Source organism: Saccopteryx bilineata, chromosome 2, assembly GCF_036850765.1.
Source record: "Saccopteryx bilineata isolate mSacBil1 chromosome 2, mSacBil1_pri_phased_curated, whole genome shotgun sequence".
Lineage (NCBI taxonomy): Eukaryota > Metazoa > Chordata > Mammalia > Chiroptera > Emballonuridae > Saccopteryx > Saccopteryx bilineata.
The window spans coordinates 346,836,251-346,842,250 of record NC_089491.1 but is presented as its reverse complement, the minus strand read 5'-3'; positions in this window follow the sequence as shown (position 1 = coordinate 346,842,250).

The window sequence follows — 6,000 nt, the reverse complement described above, 5'->3', positions numbered from 1 at the left end:
TTTGTTAAAGATGGTGCTGCTCACGTGGAGGCCATTGCCCAGGTGATATTAATGTGTGTCTCTGTGGGCTGTGGGGAGGCAGAATCCTTGTAGCCTGGGGCTTGGTTTTGGGATTAAGCCTTTCCCACCCTTTTTGATGTGGGGTGGTACAATCCTATCATATCTCTGATAAGTGACTTTGTATTAGAGACTTCCCTATTTTGTATATTGGATTAAAGGTTTGGATTTCTACACTTAAAATAGGGGCAGAATGGGAGCTTGCCCTCTTGGTTCCTGAATTAGCATTAGAGGAGAGAGCAGAGCAGAGAGCAGAGAAAGGCCACATGGAGGAGGCCAGGAGAGGCAGCCAAGATGGTGGAGTGTTGAGTGAAAAGCCAGTTAGTGCAGAGTTTGTGCAGGGAGAAGGAAGGAGATGGGGGACAGAGGTGAATAAGTCTGGTAAGCTAGAAACCTTTGATTCTAGGAAACTCGGATAAGTTAGTAGCTTTGTGAGCACTGAATGTGAGTGGGTTTTGGAGCCCAGTGTGTGTTTTTACTTGCCCGCTGGGTGCAAGCTAGGATTAAAGATGAAGGCCCATCAGTTCTTGGCTCTGTTGTTTCTTTACTGACTGTCCGAATCCAATGCAAACCTGCATGGGCCAAGCGGCTGTGATGGTAGCCGTGGGTACTGGCCATACAGTCAGTTTCCTCATCTCCATTGAATATGTTTGTCATCAGTGCACCAGAACGTATGTTGTTTCTCTTAAAGCTCTTGAAATCTTCCCCTTGTTCCCACTTACTCTTCCAGCTATATTTTTCTCTCTTCCTGTTAGTCAAATAAGTTTGTAAATATGATATATATGTTTGCTCACTTATAGTTTGTACTGGGTGTGGGAGACAGGCTGTAGGCTGGCAAGGTCCTTATAGACTAAGGATTGGTTTTAAGACTAAGCCTTTCCCAGCCTTGTAATTACTAAGAACTTCTCAAAACTAAACTTCCCCACACCCTTGACTGTTGCATGAGAGGTGGTGGTACAATCTTATGAGGAATCCCATTTATGCCTCAGATAAGTGGCTTTGTATCGGAGACATCCTTATTTATATATTGGCTTAAAGGCTTTAATTTCTACATTATAAAATGAGGCAGACAGTGGGGGGGCACTCTGGCTCAGATCCTGCCATCAGCATTGCAAAGGAGACGCAGCTAAGATAGCAGAGTGCTGGAGAAGCTAGTTTGTGCAGAGAGAAGGAGATGGGGAACAGAGTTGAATAAGGCTGGTGGGGCCTTTGATTCTAGGAACACTTGGATGAGTCAGTGGCTTTGGGAGCCCTGGATGGAAAGGGAAGTGTGTTCCCACTGTGTGCATTTCTTGCTGTAAAGCCAGAAGCCACGGCCACTATCACAGCCGCCTGACCCATGCAGGTTCGCACTGGATTCGGACAGTCAGCAAAGAAACAGGGGAGCTAAAAACTGATGGGCCATCATCTTTAATCCTAGCTTGCACCCAGCGGGCAAGTAAAAACACACACTGGGCTCCAAAACCCCTCACATTCAGTGCTCACAAAGCTACTGACCTATCCGAGTTTCCTAGAATCAAAGGTTTCTAGCTCACCAGACTTATTCACCTCTGTTCCCCATCTCCTTCCTTCTCCCTGCATAAACTCTGCACAAACTGGCTTCTTACTCAACACTCTGCCATCTTGGCTGCTTCTCCTGGCCTCCTCCATGTGGCCTTTCTCTGCTCTCTGCTCTGCTCTCTCCTCTAATGCTAATCTCAGGAACCAAGAAGGAAAGCTCCTGTTCTGCCCCCATTTTATAGTGTAGAAATCCAAACCTTTAATCCAATATACAAAATAGGGAAGTCTCTAATACAAAGTCACTTATCTGGGGCATGATAGGATTGCACCACCCCACATCAAAAGGGGTGGGAAAGGCTTAGTCCTAAAACCAAGCCACAGGCTACAAGGATTCTGCCTGCCCACAGCCCACCCCCAACACATATTTACTACCACCTGGGTGATGGGCCTCTACGTGGGCAGTGCCATCTTTTTTTTTTTTTTTTTTTTTGTATTTTTCTGAAGCTGGAAACGGGGAGAGACAGTCAGACAGACTCCCGCATGCGCCCGACCAGGATCCACCCGGCACGCCCACCAGGGGCAATGCTCTGCCCACCAGGGGGCGATGCTCTGCCCCTCCGGGGCGTCACTCTGCCGAGACCAGAGCCACTCTAGCGCCTGGGGCAGAGGCCAAGGAGCCATCCCCAGCGCCCGGGCCATCTTTGCTCAATGGAGCCTTGGCTGCGGGAGGGGAAGAGAGAGACAGAGAGGAAGGAGGGGGAGGGTGGAGAAGGAGGCGCTTCTCCTGTGTGCCCTGGCCGGGAATCGAACCCGGGTCCCCTACACGCCAGGCCGATGCTCTACCGCTGCGCCAACCGGCCAGGGCCAGCAGTGCCATCTTTAACAAAGTGAGCATAATATATTTTATCTGCCCAACACTTGCCCACCGGGTGTGAGCTAGGATAAAAGGTAATGACCCACCAGTTCTTAGCTCCGTTGTTTCATTACCGTCTGTCTGAATCAAATGTGAACCTGCATGGGCCAGGTGGCTATGATGGTGACTGTGACTACTGGCCTTACACTTCCTTTTTAGTAAAACCCTTGAGAGATGTTTGTCTGGAATTTCTCTCTCCAACCTTTTCCTCCAGTTTGCCATGGAATCTGCTCCAACCAGTCCATGGAAACTGTCTGAGTGAGGTCACTGGTGACCTTCATATTGCTGAACCCAAGGGTTAAGTCTCAGACATCTTGCTGGACCTGTTAGGACATGTTATGCAGTGACCACTCTTTCCTCTTTGAAGCACTTTCTTCCCTTGGATTCCGGGACACCAACTGCCCAACGATGGCCAGTGCTCCTGTGTTTTCAGTGCCTTCTCACCTCCACGACTTCTTTCTGTTGGAGTACTTTGAACTTTTTTTCTATCTACACTCCTTCTCTTGGTTGTTGTTGGTCAAATAAGTTTGTAAATATAATATATAGGTTTGCTCGCTTATAGTTTGCATTGGGTGTGGGAGACAGGCTGTAATCAGGCAGGGTCGTTATAGCCTAAGGCTTAGTTTTAAGACTAAGCTTTTCCCCACATCGTTGACTGTTGCATGATAGGGGGTGGTGCACTCTCATGAGGAATCCCATTATGCCTCAGATAAGTGACTTTGTATCAGAGACTTCCTTATTTGTATATTGGCTTAAAGATTTTGATTTCTACACTATAAAATAGGGCAGAGGAGCCCATGCTGGAGGAGAGCAGAGAAAAGGCCATGTGGAGGAGAGGAGAAGCAGCCAAGATTGCGGAGTGCTGAAGGAGAAGCCAGTTTGTTCAGAGTTTGTGCAGAGAGAAGGAGATGGGGAACAGAGGTGAATAAGGCTGGTGAGGTAGACATCTTTGATTCTAGGAAACTCAGAAAAGTCAGTGGCTTTGGGAGCCCTGAATGGAAAGGGAAGTGTTTTCCCACTATGTGTATTTTTTTTTTTTTTTTAATTTTTTTTTATAGAGACAGAGAGTGAGTCAGAGAGAGGGATAGACAGGGACAGACAGACAGGAACAGAGAGAGATGAGAAGCATCAATCATTAGTTTTTCATTGCGCGTTGCAACACCTTAGTTGTTCATTGATTGCTTTCTCATATGTGCCTTGACTGCGGGCCTTCAGCAGACCGAGTAACCCCTTGCTGGAGGCAGCGACCTTGGGTTCAAGCTGGTGGGCTTTTCCTCAAACCAGATGAGCCTGCACTCAAGCTGGCAACCTCGGGGTCTCGAACCCGGGTCCTCTGCATCCCAGTCCGACGCTCTATCCACTGCGCCACCACCTGGTCAAGCCCACTGTGTGTATTTCTTGCTCTTCGGGTGCAAGCTAGGATTAAAGCTAATGGCCCACCAGTTCTTGGCTCCGTTGTTTCATTACCATCTGTCCAAATCAAATGCGAACCTGCATGGACCCGGTGGCTGTGATGGTGGCCCTGGCTACTCGTCATACAGTTGTAAATATCATTTATATGATGATGATTCCCAAACTGATATTCTTATCCACAGTTTCTCTCCCCAGACTCCAGGCCTGTGTAATGCAGGGATTTCTTTATACCAGAAGTGGTGTAAAGATTACTTCAAAATGAAATCCTTCCAAGCAATAGCAGCTACTAAAAGAACTTAGCTGAACTTCCCTTATCTGAGTAAAGCAGAGCTTTAGAAGAGTCAGTGACCTAACCCCACCCAAGTCTCCAGCTGAGGAGGTGACTGACCTTGGGTACTAGGATATTCCCCCTCCCTGCAAAAAGCAAGTTGTTTAAACAAGCCTCAACACAATTGTCCATCCTTTGAAGCCTCACAGTGCTCCCCTGCTCTTTATTAAGCTGGTATATGAAACTGTTGGTCAAATAAGTTTGTAAATATGATATATATGTTTGCTCGCTTATAGTTTGCATTGGGTTTGAGGGACAGGCTGTAAACAGGCAGGGTCCTTATAGCCTAAGGCTTCATTTTAAGACTAAGCTTTTTCCACACCCTTGACTGTTGCATGATGTGGGGTGGTGCACTCTCATGAGGAATCCCATTATGCTTCAGATAAGTGACTTTGTATCAGAAACTTCCTTGATTGTAAATTGGATTAAAGGTTTTGATTTCTACACTATAAAATGGGGCAGAGGAGCCCATGCTGGAGGAGAGCAGAGAAAGGCCACGTGGAGGAGAGGAGAAGCAGCCAAGATGGCAGAGTGCTGAAGGAGAAGCCAGTTTGTGCAGAGAGAAGGAGATGGGGAACAGAGGTGAATAAGGCTGGTGAGGTAGACACCTTTGATTCTAGGAAACTTGGAAAAGTCAGTGGCTTTGGGAACCCTGAATGGAAAGGAAGTGTTTTTCCACTGTGTATATTTCTTGCCCGCTGGGTTCAAGGTAGGATTAAAGCTAATGGCCCACCAGTTCTTTGCTCCGTTGTTTCATTACTGTCTGTCCAAATCAAATGCAAACCTGCATGGGCCAGGCGGCTGTGATGGTGGCTGTGGCTACTGACCCTACAGAACCTTTAGCTGCTTCGGGAGTTATTCTGGGTAGGGCCCACTTGTAGGTGTAAAGAACATTTCTGCTCTTGTCAATGAATTTGCAGGCCTTGATAACTGGGACCTAGATTGGCTGAGGGTAAGTTTTTCTCGCAGCAATAACCTACCACCTTGGCATCTCTACTTTGTTGAAAACAGGCATCTAAAACTCACCTCTGAGCTCCAAACCTCTGCCCCATGACCCTTGCTGCTGCTTCTGCCCCTGCCCTGCAGCCTCCAACTCAATTATGACTCATTTGCTCACCCACAAGCTTATTTTCAACTTCCTTTTCTCATCTTCTATCCAATCTGCCCACAAGTCCTATGCCTGTATCTTCAAATACTGTATATCCCTGATCTAATTTTTTTTTTTTATTCATTTTAGAGAGGAGAGGGAGAGACAGAAGGGGGGGAGGAGCTGGAAGCATCAACTCCCATATGTGCCTTGACCAGGCAAACCTAGGGTTTTGAACCAGCGGCCTCAGCATTTCCAGGTCAACGCTTTGTCCACTGCGCCACCACAGGTCAGGCTATCCCTAATCTAATAATTAGCTCCACTGTTACGTTTGGCTCCCCACCACAGTCATTTCTTGCCTGGGGGATGACAATGGACTTGTTTTCTTAAATTGTTTTATTTATTGATTGATTTTTAGAGAGAGGAGAGAGAAAGAGGGGGAGGAGCGAGAAGCAGTAGTAGTTGCTTCCAGCATGTGCCTTGACCAGGCAAACCTAGGGTTTCGAACCGGCTACCTCGGTTTTCTAGGTCAACGCTTTATCCACTGCACCACCACAGGTCAGGTGACAATGGAATTGTAACTACCTTCTGATTTGGCCCCTGCTTCACTTCAGGCTACTTTCCATGCAGCAGCTATAATGATCTTGCAGATCCCCTTTAGATATGAAATCCTTTCACTTAAGGAAAATCCTAACAATGGCC